The sequence below is a fragment of the Cyprinodon tularosa genome, unplaced genomic scaffold, assembly GCF_016077235.1.
Source record: "Cyprinodon tularosa strain WSP-4 unplaced genomic scaffold, ASM1607723v1 ctg770, whole genome shotgun sequence".
NCBI lineage: Eukaryota > Metazoa > Chordata > Actinopteri > Cyprinodontiformes > Cyprinodontidae > Cyprinodon > Cyprinodon tularosa.
In genome coordinates, this window is record NW_024039530.1 from 100,862 (window position 1) to 107,500 (window position 6,639).

At 38.0% G+C, this 6,639-nt stretch overlaps 1 protein-coding gene across 2 annotated transcripts in view; it reads left to right on the forward strand.

Moving 5' to 3' along the window:
* Positions 1–2,679: 2,679 nt before the first annotated feature.
* The window catches only part of LOC119773607 (multiple C2 and transmembrane domain-containing protein 2-like), a 93,074-nt gene continuing 89,114 nt past the window's right edge, over positions 2,680–6,639 (forward strand). For both annotated transcript variants that reach the window (XM_038270663.1, XM_038270664.1), the window contains exon 1: positions 2,680–2,819. The gene's annotated coding sequence lies outside the window, so the exon portion shown is untranslated. The remainder of the gene's footprint in view (positions 2,820–6,639) is intronic.

The window sequence follows — 6,639 nt, forward strand, 5'->3', positions numbered from 1 at the left end:
CAATCAAAAGTAAAGAATCCATGGAGAATCTGTAGCAAGACTGAAGCTTTCTGTTCAAATGACTGAATGCATTTGGAGGATGTTTTTTTTTTTTTTTTTATCATACTGTTATTAATTGACTAAGTTTTTTTTGACTGATATGTTAGGATGTATCTATTTCCCCCTGGTCTGCTAGCAACTTTAGTTTTTCTTTTTTTATACGGCTATTAACATAAAACAGACAATGATTTAAAAAAAAGAAGCCTTTTAACATTTTTAAATTAGTTTTTTATTACATTTTTCATTTAACCAGGTAAGCAAAGGGACAGGGGGGTTATGTATGTGTGATGTTGTCCATAGTCTTACCAAAAAAATGCACATCTATTGAATAAAAATATCAATTATGCAATTATATTGTTAGATGCAATCATTTAGTTGTCATAGTAGCATCAATTTGTCAAGTAGATATTAGGGTACTAATGGCAGCTTTATAGCAGTATATAATATTGTTAATTTTTTTTTTTTTTAGTTCTAATAATAATAATAAACTCAACTGGCTCAAAGATTGTCTATTTTTCCTATGTCTATCCTGTGATAGATCTGTTTGAGTTTTTGAAGGCCCACTCATCTAAGAACATATAAAGGATTATGATCTGATCAAAACATACAAATAACTCTGTAATAATGCTATAGCAAATTTAAAATAAAAAATAGTAATACAATTTACAATAAAAAAAAAATAGTATATTAGTAACAGGGACATAGATTTAGGTTTATTGTTCAAAATTTTGGTTTGTGAATAATGCAAAGCATCTTTAATTTAGAGAGTAAACTGCAAAGAATGTCTTCACTGTCTCAGTCTTTAATGACTTCTATTGGCTTCATACATTTTGCATTTATAAAATCGAATGTTTCTTCCTGAATTTGTTCTCTAATTTTCTTATTTGTTTAATGTTTTTGTATTTTAGACTTTAAAACACCAGAATTACTTATAAATCTCAATAGAATAAATACAGAGAACATAGGCAGTGGTGGTTCTAGATGAAATATCCCAGGGTGGGGCCAAGGTTTATGATGGGGGCAAAGAACAAAAGAATAACAAACACATGCAAAAAAAAAAAAAAAAAAAAAGAAAATCAGAGCAGGAGAACATCGTTTAGTATGTTGAGGGAACCACATGGTTAGTAACTCCTGATCTAACAGAGGAAAACTGCAATGCAATCATAACAGCCCGAGGCCTATAGCTGATAGTATTTTCTAAATAAATGTTAAAGTAAATTGTAATCTGTTATATTTTTGTCTGTCAGTGTATTCACAGCAACAACTGAACTAAAAAAAAAGCAATCGTTTCTTAAAATAAATGCATTTGTCCGTAATTTGAGCAGGAAAATAAGATGGTCTGCCAAAAGAAGTAGAATTATTGTTCTTAAAATAAATCATATATATAATAAATTTTTTTAGGTGTGTGTGTGTGTGTGAATATTGGCTAAAAAAACAGAAGTTTAACAGGAAGGTTACTCCACCTTATGTTAATTTAAGTGCAATTAGAGGGAGAGGGGATATGAAAAATAAGTTTTACTTCTTCAATTCAATTCAGTTTATTTATATAACGCCAATTCACAACACATGTCATCTCAAGGCACTTTACAGTTCAACCAGATCATACAGTCTAATTGATTTAAAGTTTTCTATCTAAGGAAAACCAGTTGATTGCATCGACTAATTGACTTGGATGCAATCCCTCACACTAAGCATGCTTGCAGCGACAGTGGAGAGGAAAAACTCTCTTTTAACATGAACCAGGCTTAGTGTGAGCGGCCATCTGCTGAGGCCGACTGGGGTTCAAGGAAACAGAAGCAGAGAAACAATAAGCAACTGTAAAAGGCGGCCCGGTCCAGGAGCCGGGCCGCCACAGCCACAGCCACAGCCAGGCAGACGAGCTCCGAGCCAGCTCCCATGTCAGAGGATGAAGAGAGCACATCCAGTCAGTCACAGTCAGAGAAATAGGACCACACTGGAAAAACAGGGCGATCTTTAACATCTATAAACAAAGGTGTTGATGGCAGCAGCACAGCTGATATTTCTCTCCAGGATGGAGTCACAGCCAAACAGGAACAGAACAGATGAAGCTACTATGAGAAAAAGCAGAGAGAGCAGAACGTTAGTGATTGAACTGAATAGAGATAGAATGATGAAATAGGGGTCCCTATGTCCTCCAGCAATCTAAGCCTATAGCAGCTTAACTTTTAAGATGGCTCAGGATTCTTCATACCCCTTTTCAGAAAATTTCCATTAATCGATGTATTTTCTCTGGCTGAATATACAGACAGGTTTATTTGGTGGAGGGTTTTGCTTCTATTTATGTTCAAGTGAATTTAGTTGATATGGAAATTGGTGTTTCATTTAATTCCTATTCATTAATTCAGTCATTGGTATACCAAATGGATTTATTTTGAAATTAACAAAGAAAGTAAAACAAAAAAACAAATTTGAGAGATAAGTTTATGATAAAAAGGTACTTTTAAAATAATTTAATTGACTTTCTTAAAAAAAAAAAAAGGAAAAAGGAAATGGATTTATCCGACTATACTGATCTAAAAAAGGAAGAAGTCTTCTCTGTGAGGGATCAATATCCTGCCACAGGAAGTACTTTTATTTCTACAGCAGCTCGCGCTCAGGGCCGCTGCTGCGGCGGCGCGCGCTTTACGCACCGCAGCAGCGGGAGGAGGAGGAAGTGTGATCAGTCGATGTCTGACCTGCCGCTGCTCTGCTCCCCGCTGAAAACACGATGCTGTCCGGGCGTTATGTGATCCAGGAACTGCTGTGAGCGGCGTTAAAAGGTAACAACCGAACCATTACTGCGGACTTTCCTCCACTCAGGTCTCCTCTATAGCGCGGAAAGTCACCTGTGTGGGTCACGGTGGGTTTGGCCAGGTGAGCTTTACCTGAAACGCCCCGCTGGGTGGGCTGACGACTCACTAAAGGAAAACAAGGTCATTCATTTATCAAACAAACAAAACAAATCGCCTTATTAGATACTTTATTTCCTGCATTTTATCTGTTTTTCATCTCTAGCGTAAATATTTGGGTCACATTTAGTAATTCCTCTCCTTTGTTGCTCCTTGAATCATTCACTAAAAGGCTGTTTAGTTTTCTATGGTCTCTGCTTTCTGTTAAATTAGTCCTAAATCTAAAGAAAGAAGCAGCTTCTTATAGCACAGGATGAAAAAATAAAAAATAAAAACTGGACTTCACCTTTTTAAAGGTGCCACTGGGCATTTAAATGATGTCACTCATAGACAGACCTATTTTTCTCACATGTGTTGCTTTGGTTGTTTTAGTCCCAGTTTCCTGCACATCATCTCATCAGTGAACATGTTTCGCTTCATATCAGTGTGAAGGAACCACAGACTTTGAAACACTTTCAGGAAATAGCTTTATGTCTTGTTCTGACAAGACTGTGGTGATGCAGTTTCTCAACCCAGAGGCTGGAAGGAGGGGAAACCAGTCTTTGCTTCACATTATTCACTTCTTGCTTTCCTAGACTTTGTATTGCAGCTTGTAATTCTCTCTAAAAAGAGAATACAGCTCCAACTTTGATAAATCTGATTAAGTTTGCCCAACTTAATCTACTTTAAATGGTCTAACTTGACAAAATAAACTAAATATATAGGCAAACAATTAATTTAAGTAGGAGCTGCATTCTTTTATTAAAATGTATAGTAGGCAGTGTGATCACAGTATGGAATAAAACATGAAGTAAGAAGTTTAAAACTGATCGGATGAACAGAAATGCTTTGATGTTCAGCAGAGGATTAACCCAGCATCATCCTGAAACGCTGTCATCCGTTGTTTGTGGTTTGTAGGGATTTTTGTTGTTGTACTTTTATCATCCTTAAACGCTGTTATTTCTTCTTTGTGTTCTGTGGGGCTTTTTTTGTTCTTTTTATCCAATAACGGTGACCTGATTTAGGAAGGAGAGCAGAACACGCTCAGGCTCTCCTGCAAATCCGATACCAGATATGTCTGCATGTCGAAGCAGGAGTATTAAATCCTTTGAACTGCTTTGTCAGATTCCTCTTAGCAACGTAGAAAAATACAAATAACATGTTTCAGCAGATGCATTTAATTGTATTAGTCCTACTGCAAAAGGCCTCTTAGATGAGAATGCACTGATTAAAGAAAACGGAACCACTTAAGGAAACTGGGAATGCCCTGAAATAAGTCTGATATCTGCAAAAACAAACAGATATCTGATTAAATTGGGCTGCATCTGAAGTCTCTGATACAACAAAGCTGGTAGCAGCATTCCTCGCCGTCATTAGTCCGCTTCAGCATTTCTATCCATCAACACCTGTATCCGTTCAGAGTTCAACAACATCAGCTGAGGGAAAAACATGTCATGCACAAGTTTTTTCCATTTTATTAATATTATTCTAGCTGCAAAATATTCTAATGTTTAAGCTTTAAGTTCATGTTAGTCATTGTTTAATAGAATACGGGTTAGTTTTGTTTTGACTCGTTCTCTTTTTAGGTAATATGACTTGATCAAGAATTTTTTTCCTGATATTCAAAATAAGTATGGAGGATATGTGCTGATGTTGTATTGTTCAATATTGTTATCACCATTACTCAAAGCTGCACTATTGGAAATGAAAATATTGCATCACAACAATCCTAATGTAAACATCAATATATCATAGTTTTAATCAGGATATGAAGCTCTCGAAAACTCACCTGCAACCAATCGTATGGCTCCTTTTCTCCATGCGAGTCTCTCCAGGCTAAAAGGTGTTTACTTTTCTTTTTTGGGTGATGTCATGATGTTTGCTAATATCCCAAACTCTGTCATTATACAATCTGTGTTGAATTTCCAGAAGTCAGTTGATCTGGTGCAAACATTTATACCCATCCAATATATATACGGTGATATACTGTATATATATACACTATATTGCCAAAAGTATTTGCTCACCCATCCAAATTATTGGAATCAGGTGTTCCAATCACTTCCATGGCCACAGGTGTATAAATTCAAGCACCTAGGCATGCAGACTGTTTTTACAAACATTTGTGAAAGAATGGGTCGCTCTCAGGAGCTCAGTGAATTCCAGCGTGGAACTGTGATAGGATGCCACCTGTGCAACAAATCCAGTCGTGAAATTTCCTCGCTCCTAAATATTCCACAGTCAACTGTCAGCTGTATTATAAGAAAATGGAAGTGTTTGGGAACGACAGCAACTCAGCCACGAAGTGGTAGGCCACGTAAACTGACGGAGCGGGGTCAGCGGATGCTGACGCGCATAGTGCGAAGAGGTCGCCAACTTTCTGCAGAGTCAATCACTACAGACCTCCAAACTTCATGTGGCCTTCAGATTAGCTCAAGAACAGTGCGCAGAGAGCTTCATGGAATGGGTTTCCATGGGCGAGCAGCTGCATCCAAGCCATACATCACCAAGTGCAATGCAAAGCGTCGGATGCGGTGGTGTAAAGCACGCCGCCACTGGACTCTAGAGCAGTGGAGACGCGTTCTCTGGAGTGACGAATCGCGCTTCTCCATCTGGCAATCTGATGGACGGGTCTGGGTTTGGCGGTTGCCAGGAGAACGGTACTTGTCTGACTGCATTGTGCCAAGTGTAAAGTTTGGTGGAGGGGGGATTATGGTGTGGGGTTGTTTTTCAGGAGCTGGGCTTGGCCCCTTAGTTCCAGTGAAAGGAACTCTGAATGCTTCAGCATACCAAGACATTTTGGACAATTCCATGCTCCCAACTTTGTGGGAACAGTTTGGAGCTGGCCCCTTCCTCTTCCAACATGACTGTGCACCAGTGCACAAAGCAAGGTCCATAAAGACATGGATGACAGAGTCTGGTGTGGATGAACTTGACTGGCCTGCACAGAGTCCTGACCTCAACCCGATAGAACACCTTTGGGATGAATTAGAGCGGAGACTGAGAGCCAGGCCTTCTCGTCCAACATCAGTGTGCGACCTCACAAATGCGCTTCTGGAAGAATGGTCAAAAATTCCCATAAACACACTCCTAAACCTTGTGGACAGCCTTCCCAGAAGAGTTGAAGCTGTTCTAGCTGCAAAGGGTGGACCGACGTCATATTGAACCCTATGGATTAGGAACGGGATGTCACTTAAGCTCATATGTGAGTCAAGGCAGGTGAGCAAATACTTTTGGCAATATAGTGTATATATTGTTTATGCACCTTTTTCCACCTTCTTTAATATGTGACCAGTGAATTTCTCCACTGTGAGATCAATAAAGCTCATCTAATCTAATCTAATCTAATCTGATCCAATACAATTGTTTCTCAAAAACAAAAGACTTAAATGTTTTTAACATTTTATTTCTAATGTTAAACAAGCATTAGGCTTTAAAAGTTGTGGGGAAATCTTACTTAATGTCAAATCATTCTGGCTTGAAAATATATATAAATGTACTCTTTATCAGATCATATTGTCTCAAAATTGAGAAAATTTCTATTTAAAAAATGTGTTTTTTTTCCCCCGTCATCTTCTGCAGGCCAGTTAGTTATACGACAGGTTGAACACCTAAATTTGGCCAATCATATATCAACGGTCATCTGTAAATCAAATTTTTTTGGTCATAGCATCTTGATTCATATGTCGCAGCTAATATACGCAACGGTTGA